The following is a 27,003-nucleotide window of genomic DNA, read 5'->3' as shown; positions in this document are numbered from 1 at the left end:
GTCTTAAAGAGATAGGTCACCACACAAACCAGCTAGAACAACGTATGGACTTAGCCACCACAGTATTAGAGGGTCATGAGGAGGAGGTGGATACATTGTCAGTGGAATTGGAGGCCTTGAAGGGCAAGTTAGAAGATGCAAAAAATAGGGTCCGCAGGGACAACCTTCTCATCCGGGGTGTCCCTGAGGATATTATTGACCTACAAGTTACAGCAACTGCTTTCTTCTAGGAACTGGCTCCTGAGATCCCTCTTGAGAGACTGGAATTTGTTCGAATCTACAGATCCCTTGCTCTCAAGCCCTCAGAGGGCCCGCCCAGGGACGTTATCATTAAATGCCATTATTACCGCACCAAGGAAACCCTCCTGCAGTCTGCACAGGAACAGCAAGACCTTTCTTTCCAAGGAAATCCCCTCCAGCTGTTCGCGGACCTCTCTCCAGTAACCATCGCTAGACACTGGAGTCTGAGGCCCTATCTGCGGGGCCTGCAAACTCAAGGGATCAAATATAGATGCAGCTTCCCCTTTGAGCTCTCCTTTTCACACCGGAGTCACCAGTTCAATGCCTCTTCTACTTCTGACCTGAGACGTCATTTCCAAGAATTACAAATCGACTTACCTCAGTCACAAGAGGACGCAGCACCTTGCCAGCTCTCCCAGTCTTCCTGAAAATCTAAACCCAGCTCCCAGCCCTTGCAAGACCTACAGGCCCAACGTTTCAAGCAAGTTTCTACCGGCTGATGGTAACTGTCCTAATTTCTTGACTTCCAAATTTTGCTGCCACCCAATGTTTCTCTGGGGCAGTCATGGTGCATTATTGCTACACCCTGACACCTGCCCCTGTGTGGCACCTAGCAGGACTCGCCCTACTGTTACGGTGCAATCTAAGAGTTACATTAGACCCAATACGATTTGTGTCCCGCCCACCCATATCCTGGCCCTGAATCCTACCATGGGGTTATGGGTTGCTCCCTTGTTATGGACCACTCCATTTGTGAGATGGTGGCCTCAGAGAACTGCAACCCGCATTATACAACATACAGGATTCCTAGTATTAGAGATTACTGGTGACTTTCCAGGGGTGGTATAGATAAAGCAGCCTATGATTGACCACCTGACCACCTCATGCTCGAACTGCTTCAGGTGACCCCTGAGAGTTACATGGCCGGGGGGACAGATGGCTCTCGGCTGAGAATTCATATTCACTGTACGTTGTTTTTTTGTTTTTTACCCTGGATGTCCGGCAGTTATTTTTACATACTGGCCGGTCAAATGTCGCCTCCAGTCCCTGTTATTTTTGTGTCATTGGTTAACGTGTTATGGTTAATATTGTTATGACAGTTTTACATTTCCACCTAATGGTTTTCTGGCTTGCTGTGGGTGGGATGGTAATTCTTCTCACTCACCCGCCCTGGGAGACCCCCGTTGGCGGTGCTGGGTGATTGACCGATCTACCTTTTTTTTTCTCACTTTTTTTTATACATATATGCAGTTACTTATTTTCCGCCACTTCCATTCCCTTTGTGCCTTATAGAGTGCGTTAGAATTAGTGCTAATTATCACTTACTTGATTTCTATGTTATAAGATGTCGAGTGGTTCCGAAGGACCACTGCTCCCCCTATATGCCGGCACTTGGCTAAGACGGTAGTCTTGGCCAACTTCCAACCTCCAAGTGGGCCCTTTGACCCACACAATGATGCATTTCACCTTTATTTGTTCATTGTAACCTGAGCAGACCCAAATGGCAGGTACCTCTTGTTACAGGGCACCATACAGAACACTGAGGTTACTGACTTATTAAGCCCAAAACATAAACCCAGGACCTTTTCTGTCTCATATCTAACGTTGAATCCTACCCTTGATAAATATCCTCCAGAACACAAAGCCCCTTCTCCTGATGCCAAAAAGTTTTTACTTTCTCTGCAAAGTCATGACCTGGTAGATGTCAGGAGAGAGCTCCATCCCATATGTAAGGATTATACTGATTACTCTCATCCTCACCGTACCCACTCTAGAATTGATCACGTTTATACTACAGAAACATCTCCCACTAATAGTGTCCACATCTGTTCTAGCAGCCCCATGGTCGGACGATGACGCTAGTATTCTGGTGGTTTGTCACTCTTTGCTCTGTAAACCTCAGCACTCTCCCTGGATGATGAATGATTCTCTTTTGTCTTTTAAAGAGATCTTGGCAGATATTCATCAAGCTTCTAAAGATTATTTTCATCTTAATGTGGGAACGGTCTCTTCCTCTGTGACCTTATGGGAGGCATTTTTATTTATTTATTTATTTATTTCAGGTACTTATATAGCGCTGTCAATTTACGCAGCGCTTTACATATACATTGTACATTCACATCAGTCCCTACCCTCAAGGAGCTTACAATCTAAGGTCCCTAACTCACATTCATACATACTAGGGACAATTTAGACAGGTTCCAATTAACCTACCAGCATGTCTTTGGATTGTGGGAGGAAACCGGAGTACCCGGAGGAAACCCACGCAGGCACAGGGAGAACATGCAAACTCCAGGCAGGTAGCGTCGTGGTTGGGATTCGAACCAGCGACCCTTCTTACTGCTAGGTGAGAGTGCTACCCACTAGACCACTGTGCCGCCAGGCGGTCCTTAGAGGCCATATTATCCAATTGGCAGTGAAGCGTAAAAGGGAGCGTTTATTGGCTCGACACACCCTGGAGCAGCTTCTGGAGTCAATATCATCAACCTTTAAATGATCACCTACCCCTGCCAATCACAAACTATTAGATCAGGCCCATATAGAGCTGGATCTAGGTTTGACGGATGAGGCAGAACACATGCTATGATGGGCTCGCCAGAAGTGGTATACCAAGGTGAACAAGCCTAACGCAATGCTGACTAATAGATTACATACCTTCACTCCGAAATATACTCATATCACCCTACGCACACGCCACAACATCCTTACTGGAAATCCTATCCGGGTCTTGGACGAGTTTCGACATCGTCTTACTACCCTCTACTCTGCTCCTAACCAACCCTCTACTCAAGGCTTGGACACTTTTTTAAATGGCTTGACGTTGCCATCCTTGTCTGAATCCCACACATCCTTAAAGACTGAAGGTGGGTAAGAGGCCGGGCCCGGATGGCTTTTCAGCACTTTATTACAGGAAAATGGCAGATGTTTTAGCTCCCCATTTAACGGCCATGTTCAATTCATTTAAGGATGGTCAAGCCTTCACTTCAGACCTTTTGACTGCCAATATAGTGATGATTCCTTAACCTGATCGGGACCACTCTTCCTGGGCAAACTTTAGGCCGCTATCACTGATTAACATAGACATGAAAATCTTGACTAAGATCCTGGTCAATCGCTTAAATTTTACCACCCTTATTAAAGAAATATAAGGTGGTCTTTGTCCCACGGAGGCAAGCAGAAGATGCTATCCGGCGGCTACTTCAAATCCAAAATATGGTTCATCAAAGATCTCTGGCGACAATGTTCTTGTCCCTCAATGTGAATAAGGCCTTCGAAACTTTGTCTTCGCCCTATTTAATCAAGGTGCTCCGCCACTTTGGCACCTCATTTTTGAGCTGGATCTTAGCATTATATACTGTATTTATTGGCATTTAACACACACTTTTTCCCCCTGTAAATCAGGGGGAAATCGCGTGTGCGTTTTATACGCCAATCCCTGCTACTCGGAGTGAAAGGAGGGGACGAGCGCCACTGGATTACACACAGCCGCGATCTCCTGTGTATCCGGCGCTCAGTCACACACAGTCCCACCCCCCTGGCCCAGCATTAGACCACTGTTCTGTCCATCATATGAGCCGGGCGGGACTGTGAGTGACTGAGCGCCAGATACACACGAAATTGTGGATCTGTGTCATCCAGCACTGGCGCGGCTGCAATCATCGGCAAAGGCGAGTCTGCAGATGTGTACTAAACAGGCTGCAATGATGGGCATGCTAGAGGCCGCAGATGGGCACTAAACAGGCTGCAATAATGGCCACATTAGAGGCTGCAGATGGGCACTAAACAGGATGCAATGATGGGCATGTTAGAGGCTGCAGATGTGCATGTTAGAGGCTGCAGATGGGCACTAAACAGGCTGCAATGATGGGCACATTAGAGGCTGCAGATGGGAATGTTAGAGGCTGCAGATGGGCACTAAACAGGTTGCAATAATGGGCACATTGGAGGCTGCAGATGGGCATGTTAGAGGCTGCAGATGGACACTAAACAGGCTGCAATAATGGACATATTAGAGGCTGCAGATGGGGAATAGATCAGTCTGCATTGATGGGCACTGGTGAGGCTGTAGAGCACTGACCCTTATTTTAAAATTGAAGTTTTTTTTTAACCTTCCGACTTAAAGTTAAAGTGCGTGTTTTACGCCGGTGCGTGTTATACGTCGATAAATAAGGTAACTCCCCCCAGGCTAAAGTTAAATATTATGGCTTTGAATCGTCTCTCTTCCCCATCAGAAGGGGTACCTGGCAAGGGTGTCCACTCTCTCCACTTTTATTTATTTTGGCAATAGAACCCTTGGTGGAGGCGATTCGTTCTCACACAGATATTACAGGGGTAGAAGTAGTGGGCACTTCCCATAAAATATCGTTGTTTGCGGACGATATTTTGATGTCTCTAACTAACCTTAGAATAGCCCTCCCTATTTTCCCTTTTGAATACTTTTGCATCATTATCGGGTCTCTCCGTTAATCCTACCAAGTCAAAAGCTATGTCGATTAATCTTCCAGCCTTGGAACTGCCAACGCTAAAAAATGCTTTCTCACTTCAGTTGTTACCTTCTTTGCCTTACCTAGGTATTAGGCTTACTCCGACGTATGCAGGTCTCTACCAGGCCAATTTTCCGCCTTTCTTTAGAAACCTGTCAAATATGCTGACCTCTTGGACTCACCTTCCACTATCCTGGTTCAGTAGAATTACGGCGGTGCGTATGACATACATTCCCAAATTGCTTAATTTTTCCAGGTCTTACCAGTCCCCTCTCATATTTTGCGCATACACCAGCGCAAGATTCTGAAGTTTGTCTGGGGCACCTCTAGACCCAGAATTAACAAACAAGTTCTATATGCTGGCAAAATCAGTGGTGGCCTCTATGTCTGTGTTGCGTTTGTTAAAATATGATTTTTTAACTTAATCAGAAATAACATAACATGGGACAATAGTGGTTGCGCATAGATTTTTTTGTCAGGTTTTGGCTTGAGTAGATTTCTCAAACAAATGCTGCTGCATACAATGGGTAAGTAGATACCATTGTTGTATTCAATCGACAGCTTCAACAGTCCAGTGTTTACAGAGCTACAGTAAACAGGTATGTTTTCTGTTTGGTAACTATGGTAAACAGCCTGACACATAAAAAGGGGGATTCAGGCATAAGACACACACACATCATCATGCTTTAAGATCAGAAGCCACTCATGATACAAGAAAAGGTGCCTGGTCTGAAGGAGAATTGTTGCCAATGGAGATCACAAACATACAGTAACAGAAGTTAAGTAACTTTTAAGTGTATTTGTACTGTTATAGACCATAGGCTGTTCATTTGCTAGGCATTTTGCTTGTTATAGATATCTGTCAGTCTTGTATTGTATTCCTAATGCCGTATACACACAAGCGGAATGTCTGACAGAAAAAGTCAGACGGGAGCTTTTCATCGTATATTCCGATCGTGTGTATGCCCCATCGGACTTTTCACGTCGAAAATTCTGACGGACCTAGAAAGAGAACATGTTCAAAATTTTCGGAACCAATCCCTATCGGGAAAACCGCTCGTCTGTATGCTGTTCCGACGTACCAAAAACGATGCATGCTCTGAAGCAAGTACGAGATGGAAGCTATTGGCTACTGGCTATTGAACTTCCATTTTCTAGTCCCGTCATACGTGTTGTACGTCACCGCGTTCTGGACGGACGGAATTTGGTGTGAGCGTGTGTATGCAAGACAGCTTGAGCGGAACTTCGTTGGAAAAACCTTCAGAGTTTATTCCGATGGGAAAACCGGTCGTGTGTACAGGGCATCAGATTGTAATAGTTTTGTATGTACAGCATCTTTGTATAGTAAAAGCACATTTACACACTGCAGAAGTCTCAGCTTCCTTGCTTATACCACAAATTAACCTTCCTAGATAGACGCAAGCAAAACACTTGGGGGCGCGTGCCGCGATCTGTAATAATTCAATTGAAGCAGACTTGTTTTTCTGTAGTGTGTTGTGTAGCTTGTGCTAGGTAAAATGCTGCATAAGCTGTTTAGGAAAAGCAAGGCTGCAGAGGGTTCTGGTGACCAGAAGGAAGTGTGCAGCTTACCTATCTGGGCCAGAGACAATGAGTGGGTGTCAGGGCTGGCTCAGCCCTTCCTTCTCTGAGCTGGCCGCTAAGCTGTCAGCTAATTGCCAGCTCTCATCTCTCTCCACAGTTACCCAGCTGTTCCTGATCCTGCTCATCTGACCTGCCTACTTAAAGCTGTCCAGCTCACTTCATCTTTGCCTTCGCCTTGGTCACATCACAAGAAACCATCTCCTGCGTTCCTGTTTAAAGACTGGCTTTGCTGACATCCCTTCTGACTCCTTATCCTGCTTGCTGTTCCTCTACTTGGATCCCTGACTTCTGGCCGGGCTGATTACCCGATCTGGTTACTGAACTCTGGCTTGGCTGATTACCCGATCCGGTTACTGAACTCTGGCTAGGCTTTGACTACGCTTACACTATTTACCTTGTTAATTTTATTAATAAACAAGTGTGATTTTACTGTACTTCTGTCTCGGTCTGGTTCATGGTTTCTGACAGTGGGAGCCTCTTGCTAAAGAATTTGTAAAGTATGCTTCTCCCTTGAAGCTGACATGGGGTGATAAAGTCTCAGATCATTTTGTAGATTTTAGCCTTAAGGGGTTGGATTTAAGTAAAAAAGAGAAGAGGACAGTGTCCACAGTGAGCTGGTATTTTCCTTCATGCTATTTATACCGAATCACATAGAAGGGAGAAGGCAGCAGTTAAGGTATTAAAAGACCAGCTAGCAGTTGCTTCAGAGTGTGTACCTTCAATGGATAGTCGGGCTGATGATTTGCAAGAGCGGTGTGCAGCCCTCATGACCAAATCAATTAATGCCTTAAGGAAAAGGAAGGGCCGTAAACCTGTTAGTAAAGCCAGGGTACGTGCCATTGTCACATCTCAAAATTGGGATTGTGAGGATGTGCTCTCCTCAAATGATAGTGAGGATGAGAAGATAGAGTTTGATATTTCGCATGATGATCTGCTAGTGGGAAAGAAAAAGTATGCCAGACCTCTCATTACTAAGCATAAGAAACGGCAACATTATAGAGACGATATGGCAGATGGGGAGGTGCATTATCGCAACCCCAGAGATATTAAATTTGAAGAAGTACAGGAGTACAAACTGAACTCCATGAGCTGGCAAAACAATACAAACAAAGGTCTGGGGAGCCCTAGTGAGTTGGCTCCTACACTTATAGGATGTAGGGGTGGACAGTGTTGTTTTGTCAGGTAAGGAAGCAGTGACTATGGGAGTGTTAACCCATGATCCACAATTGCGTCAGGCAGTGAGAAAAGCCCGAGAGTTTAGCGTGAATTTTTCACTGTTAGACCTCGTGAGAGATTGAATAGTCCGAGTATACGCTAGTCCTACTGACCTGGAAAATACCTACTCCTGGAGATAAATAGGAGAGGGTATTTCCAGGTTACGTGAGATGGGTTGTATAACCGGATTAAATACATTTTCAGAATGAATAGATCCAGATATGGAACCCTTTACATCTGCTCTGCGCTCTAAGCTGATGAAGTCTGCGTCATTTAATCTCAGGGCTCCATTATTGTCCTTGTTGGGAGGCCTGGGACTAAACAGCAAGATTCATGAAGCCACAACCCTTTTAAGCCAGTTGGGGGAGCTAGAGGAAACTAAAACAAAACCTGTCAGGGTAGTAGATAAGGTCAAGGCCAGACAGGAAGAATACAAGCAGAAAAGAACAGAGAAGAAAGGGAATGGGGTAGAGAAGACAGGAGGTGAAGAGAAAACAATGCTAGTTATTTCTAGGAAAGAAATGTGGGTTGACCTATTAAAGGCAGGAGTACCTAAAGATGAGATAGTTGGCATTTCTCCTGCAGAAACGCTGAAGAGGTGGAAACATTTAGTAGGGAAAACTTAGAGAAAACAGAACAGACCCCTCCTGTTAGCCCCAAACCAATTCCCAAAACTGAACATGAACCCAAACCCAAATCCCTTTATCCTGGGGAGGAGTTAGAGAGAATCAGAAAAGGGGATTGGGAGGTTCCTTATCCTTTATGAAGGGAAGGTGAGTCTCCTGAAATAGCAGTGAGGGCAGTGACAGCAGGAGATCGACGCCCATATGCACCTGTCACTGTATGGTGGGGGAAGTCATCTTCTCCTACACATGTAATAGCTTTAGTTGATAGCGGAGCTGAAGTTACACTTTTGCAAGGAAATCCTTCCCATCACAAAGGAGAATTGATTTATGTAGAAGGTTTGGGAGGGCAAACCACACCAACAGTTAGGATACGGGTGAAATTGGCTACTGGCAAGGGATCAGGATTTATGACAAATGTTTTGGTATCAGAGTTACCCGAAAATATTCTTGGGATGGATGTACTTCAAGGCCAGTCAATTCAGACTGAAAGAGGTACATTCACATTCGGGTATCCTGATAAAGCGTATTTGGTAAGGGCAGTGAAGGCTGTGGTTAGAGGTCATGCGAAATGGACCTCTGTCTACATTCCTTTACCAGAGAAGCCAGTCTGTCTCAAGCAGTACAGACTTTCTGGAGGCCACAAAGAAAATGGGGAGACCATTCAAGAAATGTTGAGAGTAGGGATCCTTAGACCTGCTGTAAGTCCTTTCTCGTCTCCGGTGTTCCCAGTAAAGAATGTGCATTATTGGGTGAAACCTGACAGAATGGGCATCTGAGAGGGAAAAAGACCCAATAAGGTGTATTTAATAAAACTCGAATGCAATCGTGTGTAAATAACTATATAGACAATATAGTAAAGATGAGTGACACAAACATAGTGATAGAAACAATATATGTGTAATATTACTGAACCCTAAAGGAGCACTATATAAACTAGTGAATAGCACTTAGTAGTATCACTGTGAAATGGTGGCACTATATAAACTAGTGAATGACACTAATAGTATCAGATCACCATGGGATGGTGATAAAAAATAAATCATAAAGAGAAAAATATTGAATAAAACTGAAAAGAACCTCTTAAAGGAACAGTGACAACAATGTCCTGTGGACATAAAGTGACCCAATATAGGTGAAAATAATGTGTCAAAATGGCAGTACAAATCAATAATAAAACTAAAAGTCCAATCAGGGTAAATAAATAACACACATAACTAGAAGTCCAACACAAATGGAATAAATAGGCATCTAGGAATGTAATTGGAAGATCTGCAGCAACAGAGACCAATGGTGTGGGGCCCCTAGATCCAGGGATGGCATCCACAAGATAAGATATCCGACATGTACGAGAGAGGGATAGGCAAGAATACCCTTACCGGCAATGGTGGACTCCCCAGCCAGCGGCTCGGAGTCAGACAAGCTTGAGGTAGGGATAAGAGGTGTTCCCACAGCGATGGAGGATGATGAGGAGAACTGTGGCACTCACCGATCGAACCTCTCTTGTCCCAGAAACTCTTGATATCCCAGGTGCAGATAGGGGACTGCTCACAAAGAAGTTGCCTCCATAGAGTTGAAAGGGGTCCTCATAGAAGATGGAATCAAAAAGAAGACTTCCCCATAGTGTAAATAAGCCTTTTGAGGAGCTTTATTTAAAAACAACAATAAAATACACCCTGACCCAAAAAATTAGAGTCAGGTATAGAGCAATAAAAAGCGCTTAGAACAAAGGTAGTGGCAAGACAGGCATCAAGAGTTTCTGGGACAAGAGAGGTTCGATCGGTGAGTGCCACAGTTCTCCTCATCATCCTCCATCGCTGTGGGAACACCTCTTATCCCTACCTCAAGCTTGTCTGACTCCGAGCCGCTGGCTGGGGAGTCCACCATTGCCGGTAAGGGTATTCTTGCCTATCCCTCTCTCGTACATGTCGGATATCTTATCTTGTGGATGCCATCCCTGGATCTAGGGGCCCCACACCATTGGTCTCTGTTGCTGCAGATCTTCCAATTACATTCCTAGATGATAACAGAGTTGCAGATGAAATCGCCAAAGTGAAGGCAGTTGTGCCAAATGATCCTGTCTTGATGAACTTGGGCAACTGGGCCCACAAGCAATCTGGACATTTGGGGCAGAAAGCAACATATGAATGGGCACAGCAGAGAGGATTGCCTATATCCATGGACATGATAAAGACTGTAATAGGGAACTGTACAGTGTGTAGAGAAGTGCGACAATGGCCATTGCAAAAGTACTCCACCGGGTCGATTAAGAGGGGTGAGAGGCCCACAGAGATCTGACAGATTGACTTCATTGGTCCCCTGCCCTGGAGAAACAATGGACTGAGATACTTTGCACTGCAGTGGACACCTATTCAGGACTTATGCTTGTTCATCCTTGCAAACGTGCAGATCAAACCGCAACGCTTCAACTGCTCCAAAAACTTGTCGTTGCTTATGGTTGTCCCAAACAGGTCACACCTTACCGGATCAACAGTACAGCAGTGGGCCAAAGATTCTGGAGTGTACTGGTTGTGCAACATTCCATACCATCCACAGGCAGCTGGTTTGATTGAAAGATACAACGGGCTATTAAAGGACCAGATACACAAACTTACACCCACACATACACTAAGGGGGTGGGATCGGGTCCTCGCACAGGCAGTCATGTTGTTAAATTCTAGGCCAATAGCCAAAAGCACACCATATGAGATTATGGTAGGGGCTGGGACACAGATTCCACAGCTGGAGTGCAGAGTTCAGTATTTATGTAAGGTTCCTGAAAGAACAGGGCTTAACAGATACCATGTTACTGCTTACCATGACATAGAAACCAAGAGTGACGTATCTGAAGCCTATCTAGGAATGAGAGGGAATCTGGCAGGAAGGTTTGAAGTTATATTTGCATTGGCTAATGAGCTCCAAGACAGTGGCTGGAGCTCTGACTGGTTAATGGATACTTCTCAGCAAGAGTGGAAAGCGAGGCTTCATAAAATCAAACCTTCCAAAATAAACAGCAGTGATCTTCTGGGAAATATCAGTATTTTTCCTCGACTCCCTATTGATGTTCTTTGGGAGGGTCAGAAGTGGGTACAGGCAGGGGGCAAAGTGTTAGTCAGATATCCAGGCAAGAAGCCATTTAGAGGAGAGATTGTAGCTGAAGGGCTTGGATCTACTGTTTATGTATTATTAGAAGGAACAGATAATCCTCTTTGTTTTCCACTCCACAGGCTGTCTCCGATTTGAGCCATAGGAAGATCAGAGAAACGTGGTTACATGATGGAAAGAATGACAGAAGATCGCAAGAGCTGTGGAGAGCAAGGCCTTTGATGTATTACAGGCCTGGACTTTTTTCTAAAGAACTTTAGAATGGACTTTCTAATGAACTTTTTAGTTAAAGACTGAAACACCTTCTCAATGACAGAAATATGGGAGGTGTTGCATTCAAGGAAAATTAATGTTTAGAATGAGTTTTCTTAGTAATGAAGTGATTTTCTGTATGGAGTCTGAAAGAAAAAAAATCTAGGGCGGAATGTGTTGTTTTAACAAACGTTTGTTAAAATATGATTCTTTAACTTAATCAGACATAACATTACATTTCACAATAGTGGTTGCTCATAGATTTTTTGTCAGGTTTTGGCTTGAGTAGATTTCTCAAACAAATGCTGCTGCATACAATGGGTACGTAGATACCATTGTTGTATTCAATTAACAGTTTCAACAGTCCAGTATTTACACAGCTACAGTAAACAGATATGTTTTCTGTTGTTTGGTAACTATGGTAAACACCCTGACACATAAAAAAAGGGGGATTCAGGCATAAGCTACACACACATCATCATGCTTTAAGATCAGAAGCCACTCATGAAAGAAAAGGTGCCTGGTCTCAAGGAGAATTGTTGCCAATGGAGATCACGAACATACAGTAACAGAAGTTAAGCAACTTTTAAGCGTATTTGTACTGTGATAGACCATAGGCTGTTCATTTCTAGGCATTTTGCTTGCTTTAGATATCTGTCAGTCTTGTATTGTATTCTTAAGATTGTAATAGTTTTGTATGTACAGCATCTTTGTATAGTAAAAGCACATTTACACACTGCAGAAGTCTCAGCTTCCTTGCTTATACCACAAAGTAACCTTGCTAGATAGACGCAAGCAAGACAATGTCCCCAACTTACAGGCCTATTACCGTATATACTCGAGTATAAGTCGTTCCGAGTATAAGTCGAGGCCCTAATTTACCACAAAAAAATGGGAAAAACTTATTGACCCGAGTATAAGACGAGGGTGAGAAATGCACAGCTACTGTAAGTGGAAAAGAGGGTCAACAATGCACATTTGCAGCCTCACTGTGCCCATTTGCATGCCTCACTGTGCCCATTTGTAGCCATAGGTCCCCCGAACTTCAAACTCAGTAGTTAAGGGTTCCTAGATGCCCCCTAGCTGCAGCCAAAATTTGGGGTCTCTGAACCCAAAGGGTCCCAAAATGACATTGCTGCAGATGGACACAGTTGACCGAATTTGGGGCCCCGTATCTTGGGGCCACTTAGTGCTAAGAACCCCAAATTTAGTGTGCTAACCCAGTGGAACTAGCACCATAAAATATCCAAAGCTGGGGTTTTTAGCACCAAGTGGCCCCGAGATACAGGGCCCCAAATATCGGTTCAGAAAATGTCAAGCACTTTTCTGTAGCAAAGAATGACATTTTCCGAACCAGGTTTGGGGCCCCGTATCTCGGGGCCACTTGGTGCTAGGAACTCCATCTTTGGATATGTTATGGTACCAGTTTGACTGGGTTTGCACACCAAATTTGGGGTTCTTAGCACTAAGTGGCCCAGAGATACAGGGCCCCAAATTTGGTTCAGAAAATGTCAAGCACTTTTCTGCAGCAGAGAATGACATTTCCCGAGTCAATTTTGGGGCCCCGTATTTCGGGGCCACTTGGGGTTCCTAGCACCAAGTGGCCCTGAGATACGAGGCCCCAAAGTCGGTTCGGAAAATGAAATTTTTTGCTGTAGAAAAGTGCTTGACTCCAGTATAAGTTGAGGGGGGCACTTTCAGCACAAAAAAATGTGCTGAAAAACTCGACTTATACTTGAGTATATACGGTATATAGCAGTAAATGTAGCTCCATTATCTCACCTCCATGAAAAACACAAACGCCACTATGGGCCACTATAGACTTTGTGAATACTTACCCGACTCCAGTTGCCTCCCTGCCCTGGCTCCCTCGCGCACACCGCCCCAACATGCTTGGACCTTGCCTGGCACATTCCCCTTGTTTGTGGGATTCGACTAAATATTCAGCGCGCTTAACATCTCATCTTCCTTTACTTCACCTCCTCCATTGTCCGTTGTTTCCGCCTGGGTGTGATAACTTGCAACAGTTCTCATGGTGGACCGATAAAGGTTTTGTCGATATCCACTCTGTTTACCCCAACCAGAATAATTGCGTTTGCTGCTCTACGCTTCTCACACAATATTCCTCTCTGTGAACACTATAGCTACCTACAGCTTCGACACTTTCTTCAACAACTCATAAAGTCTTGGTCTACTCCGTACACCTTGACCCCTTTGAAAGTCTCTGTAATTTCCTAAAAGAAAAAAACACCCCTATCTTCCTACCATCTCCAGTGGAAAACGGAACTGGGGAGGCAGTTGTATCCGGTGGACTGGCAGGTCATGACTATAGCATTGTCGAATTTCTCCAAAAATGTTCTCATTTTAGAAAACGCTTATAAAATACTCTATAGGTGGTATTACACCCCAGCTCGGCTTGCACAGTTTATCCCAACGTATTCTCCCCTTTGTTTCCGTGGATGTTCTCAAGAAGGTACTATGGCGCACATTTGGTGGACATGTCTTAAGGTATGCAGACTGTGGGTCAGGGTCTACGCACTCCTTCGCACCTTATTTCACACTAACCTCAGGAGAGATCCTTTTGAGGCTCTTCTCTGTAAACCAATTGCGGAATTGCTCTGTCCGGAACACCATTTGGCTTTGCATCTTTTTACTGCAATTAAACTAACTATAGCAAGGGCATGGTAGACAACAGTACTTAGCTTTGAGGCAGTTAAAAACTGTATGAACGATATTATGGTAAATGAAAAACTGACAGCTTTACTGTCTGACAAAAAAGGGTTAAAATCCTGCGCTTATCCTACTCTCCTGGTGAAGGGAAGTGTGACTATTGAAATGCATTAAAAACTACCACCCTGGAGCCCATTGTGAGACGTGCAAACCATCGCTCTGTTTTTTATGTGCGTTTATTTTTGCTGATGTTTGGTTGATGTAAGTTTTTAGTGTGCTGTTTTAATAAACCCTTTTGTTGAAACATATTGCACTACAATTATTATTATTATTATTATCCAATGCTTGAAACTACTGCTATCTGGCAAGAAGTGAATTGAAGAGCACTGATGCTCCCTTATATTTGGTCCACCCAAGTCCCTTGAAGATCACAGAATTTTTCACATATTTGGTTCACTCAGTTCCCTTTTGTATAAGGGTTTGTCAGTTGGACATTTTTCATGCACATCTTTTTATGCACATTTTTTTTGCACCTTTTATGAACTGAATCGTATATTTTTCACTTTATGAGTCATTTCATATAATTTTTTTATTTATTTTTATACACTTGTTTTTGTAGGAGTGGACTTTATGCCCTTAAGTTTTTGTCATGTGTATGTTTGCACTGTGAATATTCTTATAGATTAGCACACCTGTTTCTTTCAATTATCTATACTGTCTGACACCCATCCCAAATTCCTTCGGGTTTGGCAGACTTGGGTCACCTACGTTCAACCCTCTAGGTTTGATGCTACGTTCCTCTCGGTTTAATTGTTTAATTTATTTCTGCCCAGCCACCCTGTGGACTAGTGGCGGCCCATCCATAAGGGGAGCAGGGGTGCCGCACCCCCATACCCCCCCCCCCAAAGCTACTCATCAAAATGTAAAAAAAAAAAAAAAGTGTGTGCGAGGGCGGGGCGCCGGACACAGAGGTGCCATGGGAAGCATTATGTCATCGCAATCATGTGATTGCGGGCAAGCAAATCTATCGGTTGGCATTTAGACTGCCCTACTCCCACTCTGGCAGTTAGCGATTGGCGGGTCCATAGGACGTAGGGCGGTGCTTTTATTGGACCCGCCAATCACTTCCGGTTTTTTGAGTGACTCATCCTGGCTGGTCCGATGGAACATGAGACATGAGCAGAGGAGTCAGCCGGTGATCGGGGCATATCATTGAAGAAGCTGCTAGGAGGTAAGATGTGTGTTGTGCTCTCAGACCTGCAGTGTGATCACAGCAGCTGCCTGTGTAGTGGATCTGGGGAGGAGGAGGGGGGAGTGCAGAGGCAGTGAAGGGTTGTGGTTGAGAAGCTTTTAGTGCATTCCAGGGACAGTACATCTGGATGGGGCTGCTAGTGTTAAATGTGTGGCAGGTAGGGGGAGGGGCAGCCAGGCACGCATTGGGTAATGTTATGCTAGTTGTTCGGGCTGTCCTCTCCTCTCACCCAGCTGCATTTACTCCCAGTCTGAGAGCAAAGATCAGAGCTTCTCCCTGGCAGAGGGGATCTGATCATACTGGATGGCATGGTGGAATTATGCTGGGAGGACAGGAGATGACAGCAGGAGGGGAAGACAAGCTTCCTTCACTGTACACTGATCTGTGCTGGATCAGAACACTGACAGGCAGATGTACCATCTCCTGATCATTAAATACCTTGTTCCTCGCTGCATCCATTCATCCACCCACCCATCCATCCATCCACCTATCCATCCACCCACCTACCCACCTATCCATCCACCCACCTACCCACCTATCCATCCACCCATCCACCTATCCATTCATCCATCCACCCACCCACCCAGCTATCCATCCATCTATCCATCCATCCACACACCTATCCATCCATCCACCCACCTACCTATCCACCCACCCAACTATCCACCCACCCATCCATCCACCTATCCATCCATCCATTCATCCACCTATCCATCCACCCACCTACTCACCTACTTTTCCATCCATCCCTGCACACCCCTTCCTGCTGGTCGTGTATATCCTGGCTATCCCTCCTCTTTCCTATATGAAAGCAGTTTATTTCTAGGTATTGTCCTAAAGCTGACCGTACTCTGTCCAATCCCCTTTTTCAGCAGACCATACACAATACAGTCTGTGCAATCTCCTATAGATCTACCAACTACTATGTAGTGCAAGAGCCTGTCTTGGGGGGGGGGGTTTCGAGTGAGGGGGCCAGGTCTGTCCCCCCCCCCCCTAAAATTTTAACCACCGGCCGCCACTGCCGTAGACTCCCTTTCTTTCTTACTGTCCTTTCCTCTCTTATTCTGACTTTACTACCTTTCTCCTCTTTTCCTCTTCTTTAATTTCTCTTCCTACCAGCCCATCAAGCCCCTGGGCATAGGACTGGTTTGGATGGATATGTTCTACACTTCTAGCAATGTTATATGGCTCATTTCTGATAAATTTCCATACTAGCTATAAGGATTGATAGCAAGCTGCACTTAATATGGTGAAGACGTTTATGACTTCATTAGATGCAGTGGGTTCCAGAAAACACTGAGATTCCAAAAATGTTATTTATTTTCATAACTGTTCTGTATGACTTTCCTGGAACCCCCAGGTCTTGAACATAACTACTTGCTTTATTCTGATTTCTCCCAGTCTATCATTTTTTATTTTTTTATTTATTTCAGGTACTGTACTTATATAGCGCCACCAATTTTACGCAGCGCTTTACATATATATTGTACATTCACATCTGTCCCTACCCTCAAGGAGCTTACAACCTAAGGTCCCTAACACACATTCATATACTAGGGCCAATTTAGACAGGATCCGATTAACTTACCAGCATGTCTTTAGAGTGTGGGAAGAAACTGGAGTACCACGCAGGCACAGGGAGAACATGCAAACTCCAGGCAGATGGTGTTGTGGTCAGGATTTGAATTGTATGTTATTCGAGATGTGACCATCACTGTGATGCGCTGTTCTGTTGGACTGAATATTAATAAAACCTTTTGTAAAAGAAAAATGTAGTTAATGACAAAGGATTCACAAAGCAACAGTGCTTGTCTTGCAGCTTTCTTTGTCTGCCTAAAACATCCTACTGAGCCCTCTAACAAGGTACTAATCTTTTTGCAGCGCTGGAGCCTACAAAGCAGAAAAAAATTAATACATTGCAGCTTACCAGTCCTTAAATGTGGTGGCTGCATATTTATTTAGTTTTTTACAACTGGTGACCTTGACAATAACTAACTTGCTGCCTAAAATGACTGAACAGACAACAAAAAAAAAAATCCTATCTTTCTTAAACTTCTAATCCCATCAGCCCCATGTAATGGAGATGAACAAGGGCAGACATGTTTAAAGTCAACTATGGCAACTATATTCCTCTATATGGCAACTACTTCCTCAATGATACAGTGGGGGAGTAAGCAAAGTCACCCCAGAATAGAAACTGTGTTATTCACAGGAGCACAGGAAAGCCTGAAAATGAAAATAATGCAGTCACCACATCTAAGGACTCCTAAACTGCAATAAATAATATTTTTACATATTATTTGACATATACAGTAATGCCCTGTACACACACGATAGGATTTTCCGCCGGAAAATGTTCGATGGGAGCTTGTTGTCGGAAATTCCGACCATGTGTAGGCTCCATCGGACATTTTCTGTCGGAATTTCCGACAAACAAAATTTGAGATCTGGATCTTAAATTTTCCGACAACAAAATCCGTTGTCAGAAATTCCGATCGTGTGCACACAATTCCGGCACACACGCATGCTCGGAATCAAGCAGAAAAGCCGCACCAGCTATTGAACTTCATTTTTCTCGGCTCGTCGTACGTGTTGTACATCACCGCGTTCTTGACATTCGTAATTTCTGACAACATTTGTGTGACCGTGTGTATGCAAGACAAGTTTGAGCCAACATCCGTCAGAAAAAAAACATGGATTTTGATGTCGGAATGTGCGATCGCATAAGAGGTATGCATTATTGAATGAATTACTGTTCAAATTCGAAACTTACAAAAGAGCCACCTTTAGAATTAATTCCGGTCCTCTAGTGTAGGTAAATGATTTCCGGTGCTTGTAATCTTCAGTATGCTCAATATGATAGTTATCACCCGCAGAGTTTAAAGGATATATTTGAGAAAAAAAACTGACACTTTCAAATCTGAGAGAATACATATGTTTTTATTAACATCAAACATACACCTTGATACTATAAAAGTGTCTTTTGCAGCATAGTGATTAACCAATGCACTTTTCAAAGGAGATACAGAACAGTGTAGCATTACAGTAACAGTGTAAGTTACAAACCTGGACCACAAAATGATTTGAAATAATTCAAAAAATCTGTACAGGTAATTATTCCGGGAAACCCAGATGGATCAAAAAGAGATATACGGACTCCACATTGACTTCAAAGGAGGAGATGTTCCCGAAAGTGCATTAAACGCACATTAAAGAACCTTGGCTACTGTTACGTAATAAACACACTGAGAAGAGCCAGACATTTTTGACAGGTGGGATGTTATAAACTTAGTAAGTGTTCTTAAATGCTGCGTTCAGTTTACCTTTGATATAAAAGCAATGTATTTAATTAAACAAAGATTCAGCGGGGCTTTTGCAATTCATCTGGGTGAGTTTACATTTCCTTTCCTATGGCTCTTTTATGCTCATGTAAGATTGCAGTAGTCACAGAGACATGGTAATGACCAGTAGCGGACATACTATTTGCATGGACTGTACAGCAGCACAAGGGCCCTTTGGGACTCAGAGGGACATGTATACTATATACGGGTGCTGGGACCCCCTCTCACTGTTATGTAGGTCAATTAATATACAGAAGGCATTCTTCATTATGCCCTAATCATTTTCCTGGTTTATAAATCCAAGCAGTGTTGGACAGTGAGCTCCTTGTTCACATCCTGCCTGACTAATGCTGAGACATGCAGAATGCTTTTCCTATTTTTTCTTGACACCATGTTAAGCGGAAGTGAAGGCCGTGTTGGCTTTCTGACTCCACGTGCATTTTTATAGAACCTGATAAAGTTCAGGCTAGCACAAAGGCTTAAAATAAATAAGTGATCAGCGCACCTTAATATTATAAATATAGATGATTTAGCACTGTGCAATAATCTGTGCAAAAATTGCTAAAAAATGCGACTGTGCAAAAAAACGCTAAAGATGCTGTGCAAAATTGCTAAGTGCAAATATGAGCTTGTGTTCAAATGAATCAATACCAATGAATGCTCATGGCTCTCTGCTAAATACAAATATGAATCTGTGCACATAAGATGATTTCAGTGCAAAAAAATTATATAAATGTCAATAATAAATTCCTATGCATATGCAATATATCAATGAGACACATGTAATTATTATAGATGAATGTAGCAATAATCTGTATAATCTCTCTTTATCACACTATTGACACAACAAATAGTGGTGGCCTAATGATAGATGATTTAGCACTGTGCGATAATCTGTGCAAAAATTGCTAAAAATGCAACTGTGCAGAAAAACGCTAAAGATGTTGTGCAAAATTGCTAGGTGCAAATATGAGCATGTGCTCAAATAAATCAATGCCAATGAACGCTCATACTATAAATAAATGTAGATGATTTAGCACTGTGCGATAATCTGTGCAAAAATTGCTAAAAAATGGGACTGTACAAAAAAACGCTACAGATGCTATGCAAAATTGCTAGGTGCAAATATGAGCTAATGTTCAAATATCAATGAACGCTCATGACGCTGTGCAAAATACAAATATGAATCTGTGCACATAAGATGATTTCAGTGTAAAAAAAAAAAAAAAATATATATATATATATATATATATATATATATATAAATATCAAAAATAAAATTCCTATGTATATGCAATATATCAATGAGACACATGTAATATATATAGATGAATGTAGCAATAATCCCAATAATCTCTCTTTATCACACTGTTGACACAACAAATAGTGATGCTGCAATAGTTCATGAAGTGAAGATAAATAAAGTCTATGATAAAACAAAGTGCAGACAGTGCTTCAATAAGTGCTCTTCAATAAAATCGCCAGTGTGTCACTCTTTGTGTGTATCACTCAGTGTTCACTAAACTCTTACCTCCATATGGATAGTGAAAAGCAGTGGAGATGGGTGTAGCTGGAGACCTTTCCAAGATGTTGTGATGGTAGATGGCCCTCTCCAAGTATTGTATATTAGATGGTGGCTCCGGCTTAGTCCATACGGACGTTCGTTCCCAACGGATATGTACAGGGGATAAAGAAGAATCTCCCATAGTGTAGAATGTATAAACTGATTGATTTAATTAAAAGCCAAGTGGAAACTTACAACAGAGTAGTGAAAAAACAGCAGATCTGTAATTTGGACAGCTTTACAGGTGCCTTTTATATCACTGCCTCTTACATCACTTTTTTGCACTGAAATCATCTTATGTGCACAGATTCATATTTGTATTTAGCAGAGCGCCATGAACATTCATTGGTATTGATTTATTTGAACACAAGCTCATATTTGCACTTAGCTATTTTGCACAGCATCTTTAGTGTTTTTTTATTTATTTATTTTTTGCACAGTCGCATTTTTTAGCAATTTTTGCACAGATTATTGCACAGTGCTAAATCATCTACATATATTTATAGTATGAGCGTTCATTGGTATCGTTTTATTTGAGCACAAGCTCATATTTGCACCTAGCAATTTTGCACAGCATCTTTAGCGTTTTTTTGCACAGTCGCATTTTTTAGCAATTTTTGCACAGATTATTGCACAGTGCTAAATCATCTACAGTATATTTATAATATTAAGTTGCACTGATCACTTATTCATTTGATACCAATTTAGTGCACTCATACACTTTAGATCTAGCTGCAATTTATCAGAGTACTATATTATACATTCACTTTGATAGCGCAATGGACCTTACATTTATTTTAGCACAAAGGCTATTCTTCATTTGCACGAGACTATCTATGTAACTAGAACAGATATTTTCAACTTATGAGGAAAGGCGCCTCAACTGTGTTTAGTATATGTAAAGCTTGAGAGGACTGTCAAAGACTAGACATACTTGAAAAACTAAAGATCAGAGACTGGGACATGTTACAGGTGTGGCAGGAGACTGAGAATATGCTACTACAGGTTTGGTTGGAGACTGTGGACATGCTGCAGGCTTGGATGGATACCCTGGACATACTGCAGGTTTGCTTGGAGACTGTGGACATACTACAGGTTTGGTTGGAGACTGCGGACATACTACAGGTTTGGTTGGAGACTGTGGACATACTACAGGTTTGGTTGGAGACTGCGGACATACTACAGGTTTGGTTGGAGACTGTGGACATGCTACAGGTTTGGTTGGATACTGGTTGGAGACTGTGGACATGCAAACCCTGGCAAAAATTATGGAATCACCAGTCCCTGAGGATGTTCCTTCAGTTGTTTATTGTTGTAGAAAAAAAGCAGATCACAGACATGGCCAAAATCTAAAGGCATTTCAAATGGCAACTTTCTGGCTTTAAGAAACACTAAAAGAAATCAAGAAAAATAATTGTGGTGACCAGTAACAGTTATGCCCCATACACACGGTCGGACTTTGTTCGGACATTCCGACAACAAAATCCTAGGATTTTTTCCGACGGATGTTGGCTCAAACTTGTTTTGCCTACACACGGTCGCACAAAGTTGTCGGAATTTCCGATCGACAACCACGCGGTCACGTACACCACGTACGACGAGACTAGAAAAGGCCGGTTCAGAACCAAGCGCGGCACCCTTTGGGCTCCTTTTGCTAATCTCGTGTTAGTAAAAGTTTGGTGAGAGACGATTCGCGCTTTTTCAGACTCGTGGCTTTCAGATCGTTTTCTGCCGTTCAGTTTGTGCTTGTGGGTTTGTATTTGCTCTTCAGTGCGTGCAGTCAGTTCGTATCAGAGTTTTCTGTGTGATCTTGTCCGCTCGTTGCTGTTTTTCAGGTCGCTCTTCACAGGCCTTGCTGTTCTTCAGTGCGTTCTGTTACTTCGTTCTGAGCAGCCGACCGTTTTCTAGCCATGTTTCGTATGCGTACTCCTCGTACAGTTCGTGCTGTGCGGGGGCTTGGTGTTGGGGTCCTGACCTTGACACAAGTCCAGTCCATGAACAGGGCGAGGAGGAGTTCATGGACCAAGAATTGGTTGCTTCAGCGTGACCAGTTCTGTCATATGCCTTTGCTCCGTGAGATCCGTGAGAATAATCCTGGTGATTTCAGGAATTTTCTCAGGATGACTGACCCCGTATTTCACCGTTTGTTGGCTTCGCTGACCCCCTATATCAGCAGGCAGGATACCTGCATGAGGCAAGCCATCACTCCGGAGCAGAGGCTCGTCGCTACCCTGCGGTATTTGGCGACAGGGAGAAGTCTGCAGGACCTCAAGTTCTCAACAGGCATCTCCCCCCAGGCTCTTCTTTGTGGACATTTACTGCTTGTGTTTGTTTTAGCTGACCCTGACAGAAATGTGTGGAGTCCAGAAAATGTCGTGATTGTGTAACCTTATACAAAGCACTGTTGGCTGTTATTTACTAAATGCAAAGACACTTTTCACTACAAGTGCACTTGCAACTGCACTGAAACTGCACTTGTAGTGCAAAGTGGATTTGCCCTTAGGAAATTACCCCCATTTTCTTATCAAACAACAATTACATCACCCCAAAAGTGTTGTAGCGTTGAGACAATAATCCACACATTCTTGATGAACAATTTTTTTAATACCTGCACAATCACATGTGCATTTACCAAAGGTTTTTCTGACAAACCAACATGTTTGTTGTATACCAATTTTTGTGGTGTCATTATCCAAAATCAAAATGTGCATTTTATAGAAAACAGGCCTGTGTAAAACCCACAAGAAAGACACAAATCTTGATCTTACAAAGTTCACATTTGGTAGAACTTGAAGGCAATATCAGACATGAGTATTTAGGAACTGTGTTTGATATTGCGTTCAGATGGGGGGAAATCACCCCTGGAAAAGCCAAATTTGGAAGATGCACACAAATTTCCCAATGTCAACATGTGCTATCTGCCATCAGGGGGGATGAAGGGACGTGTTTTTGGGGAGAAAGCCCTTCCTCACCGTTACTTTATTATTGAGGAAGGGGTTGCACCCCCAAAACGCGTCCATTGATCTCCCGTGATGGCAGATAGCACATGTTGGCACACTGTTTGCATCCTCCAAATTTGGCTTTGGGAAAAATCACAAAAACATTTCGCACATTGTAGCACACAAAAGAAGAAAGTGATTTTGAGGGGCTTTAAACTCGCCCCAAAACATCAATGATGTTTTTATATTTTGGAATAACATCATTGATGTTTTGCTTGATGTTTTCCAATTGTAAATTACACCCCATGATCTCCCCGATCACGATCTGGGCACTTTCGGATGTGAAAGGATCTGGATCCACAACATCACGATCACCTAAAAAGAAAGGAAACCCAAAATAAATTAGGTCTAAAAAAAATGCCACCATCCATCTCTTATCTGAGCCTGTGGTCGCAGACACTCACCTGTTGTGGTGACTAGTTCCACCACGTCTTCTTCCTCCTGCTCATCTTGTGTTGGGGGGATTTCCCCTTCTTCCAGAGGGGGGGGGGCTCTGGTCTCCTCGGATGAGGGGTGTCCTCCGAGTCTTTTCTCCCCTATGTAAAACAAAAATGGTATACTTAGCACACAGATATTTAATGTCAGAACTATAAAGATGAAACATTGCTTGGAAGTGGGGTACAATTGTCTATTTTAGCCGAGTTCCAAGATGTAGCTTTTTTAGTGTCCTTTGTCAAGCTGCAATACTTTACCTGTTTTGTACAAGCTTCACAGATGGAGACCCCCCTATAGTATACACTGGAGCACCTGTGTGGCCCCCCCTAATAAAAATGGTGTTCTTGTGTCCCACACTAGTGCTCCAGTGTCCAGATGTGAAAACAGCTGCTCAGTGTCCTCTCCTTACACAGAATCTAATTTGCATTTCATTCTAGTAACAAAGCCATCTACACAACCCAATTCTTTGAAGACAAGTATAGGGCCTCAAAATGGTGGCCAAATGCATATGGGCTAAACAATGGTATTTTATAGTCCTAAAAAAAAATGTGTGATCCGAACGAATAATGTGCCCATGAACATGAAAGTTGCCATTTTAAACTGTACAACAGTTCCTAAAAGCACATGGAGCAGCACGAACGTAATAAACACAAGAACAATAGGAACACAGCACAACTACTTACTTTTTTGCAGCACTCTCCGGATCTTTCTGTACTGCTCATGTTCTCGTAATTTCAGGTCCGACCACCGCTTCCTGAGCTGATCTTTCGATCGTCGTACCCCGAATTTCCGGTGCAGACTCCTGACCACTTTCGCCATGATCTTGGCCTTTCGGACATTGGGGTTGGGGTAAGGCCCATACTTTCCATCATAGTCGGCCTTCTTCAGGATGTCCACCATTTCCAACATCTCCCCAAAGGACATATTTGAGTCCTTTAATCTCCTTCTGGATCGGGACGTTTCAGGCTCCAGCCTTTCCTCCTCCTCCTCCTCCTCGTTGCTGTAATTAGCACGATCCTGCTGTCTATCCGCCACTGCGCCGAACAAAAAGGGGCGGGGAATAGAATAGAAAGAACGTCAGGGGCGGGCGGAGTTATACGCATATGCAGTGTGTATAAATCGTAACGCGCGCGTCTTACGTACGATCTGTGAGCGGAGGAAGGAGCATCGGAGACGCCGATCGTGCTAACGAAGGTAGGATCTAAACTTGGGCCTATACTGCTTCAAAATGGAAGCCTATATTGTAACAAGATTAGGGGAGTTTGGCCTGACATTAGGGTTTGTCTTGTGTTGTGTCTTGCAGAGAAAATGGATGGGTTCAACGACCACAATTTCCTGCCCCTGTTTATTGACAAGTACAGAGAGCTGCCCTGTCTGTGGCAGGTCAGACACCCCCACTATAATCACAAACAGAAGAGGCAGGCAGCGCTGGAGAAACTGCTGGAGTTGGTGAAGCCGGTGGTCCCCACAGCAACCATCCCTTATTTAAAAGCTAAAATTGGTGGCCTGAGGAGCACTTATCTTAGGGAGCGCAAGAAGGTCACAGATTCCCAGAGGTCCGGAGCTGCAGCAGATGACGTTTATGTCCCCAGGCTGTGGTACTATGAGAGACTGCGATTTCTGTCAGACCACACTGAAGTCAGGGAATCCCTCTCCACTCTTCCTTCCACGCTTCCTTCCATCCCAGCTGAGGCTTCCGATGTCCAACCTGGGCCTTCCAGCCAGGAAGAAGTGGAGGAGCCCAGCTGGAGTCAGGTATAGCATTCTTCTACAGATTTCTGGGCAATAAATAAATGATGTTTACTAGATGTTATTATTGATCACTAATTGCTGCTTGAAAGTGTTTTACATATCAATACACAGTAGTGGGCACCCAAAATTGGGACAAGAATGCAAAATGCTGGGCTCAGAAGGATAGTCTGTTATATTTGTTAACATTCAATTTGCAGCAGTCAGGAGGTGAAAATTGTGTGTGATTGATGAAAACAATACTAAAACTATGTCCCTTTTTCATACACAGGAAGACCTCAGCCAGGAGGAGGCTGTGGAATGTGGCAGTCAGGAGGAGGCGGGGATTAGTGGCAGCAAGGAGGAGGCGGGGCTAAGTGTCAGCCAAGAGAAGCCAGGGACAAGTCGCAGCCTGACTGAGTCTCAGGTCCCTCCCCTCCGCCTGCCATATAAAAGGGCCAGGAAGGCCACTCCCAGTCCTGTGCAGGATTCAGCGTACAGGCTGATCCAGGAGGCTTCGGCGTCCCTCAGAGCCTTCCCCAGTCCTGAAGAGGCCTTTGCCTGCATGGCTGCCACCAAATTGCAGGGCATGCAGGAGGGCCAACGCAAGATTTCTGAGGACCTGATTTATAAAGTCCTTCGTAAGGGGGAGAGTGGGGAACTGACACCCAAGACGGATGTCATTGAGATGGACCATCCTCCTCCTCCTCCTCCTCCTGCTGCCACAACTCCACCACCACAGCCAAAGGCTGGAAGGAAGCGTGGAAGGAAGACCAAAGAGTGATTGCCCTGGGTTCAGTCTGGTCTGACAGAAGCTGCAGTCTCTTGTATGACCACAGCCTGGGGACACAGATGTCATCTGCTGCTTTCCGGATCTCTGGGACTTCTGGACCAGACTGCCCTCCCTTAGATATGGACTCCTCAGGCCACCAATTTTGCTTTTAAATAATTGATGTCTGCCCCGGGGGTCCAAGGCTTCGCCCACTTCTGCAGTTTCTCCAGCGTTGCCTCCCTCTTTGTTTATAGTTGTGACCCCTTAATAAAATATTTTTAGGTAAATTCTACTCTCCTGTGTGTGTTTTCATCCAAAAAGGACAGTTTGTTGGTGAGTATTCAGGTACATTTCTAAAGTACAATGTGAAATTAACAAGGGACAACAACACCAAACAATCTCCTCCTACAGATTAAATAGAACAACATATCAATGGTGTTGTGGGAACTTGTCACAAAAAACACACAAACATTTTCGGGAGTACAAATCAAAATCACCAAAAAAAAAAAAAATAATAAGAGAAACACAAAAAAAGATTCTACATTAAAGTAAAAAAAAAAAAATATGTTGTCAGATGTGAGAAATCAAAATATATTGAGGGAATCCCGATAAATAGTAACAAAAAAAGTTTGTGAGAAGTGTGTGTGAATATGAGCATCAAAACGACTTAATTCTTGTCACATTATAAAGAAGAAGAGAGTGCGCTGTATTAAACCATTTT

The 27,003-nt window shown here is 43.5% G+C and overlaps 1 long non-coding RNA gene across 1 annotated transcript in view; it reads left to right on the top strand.

Annotated features, from left to right (window-relative positions):
• The window catches only part of LOC141111996 (uncharacterized), a 286,628-nt gene extending 274,564 nt beyond the window's left edge, over positions 1–12,064 (top strand). Inside the window, exon 3 of the long non-coding RNA XR_012236492.1 lies at positions 11,392–12,064. This is a non-coding gene — a long non-coding RNA (uncharacterized lncRNA). The remainder of the gene's footprint in view (positions 1–11,391) is intronic.
• Positions 12,065–27,003: the final 14,939 nt, after the last annotated feature.

This window comes from Aquarana catesbeiana, linkage group LG11 (genome assembly GCF_042186555.1).
Source record: "Aquarana catesbeiana isolate 2022-GZ linkage group LG11, ASM4218655v1, whole genome shotgun sequence".
NCBI lineage: Eukaryota > Metazoa > Chordata > Amphibia > Anura > Ranidae > Aquarana > Aquarana catesbeiana.
Note: the sequence above shows the minus strand (reverse complement) of the source record. Positions and strands in the feature narration are given on the sequence as shown.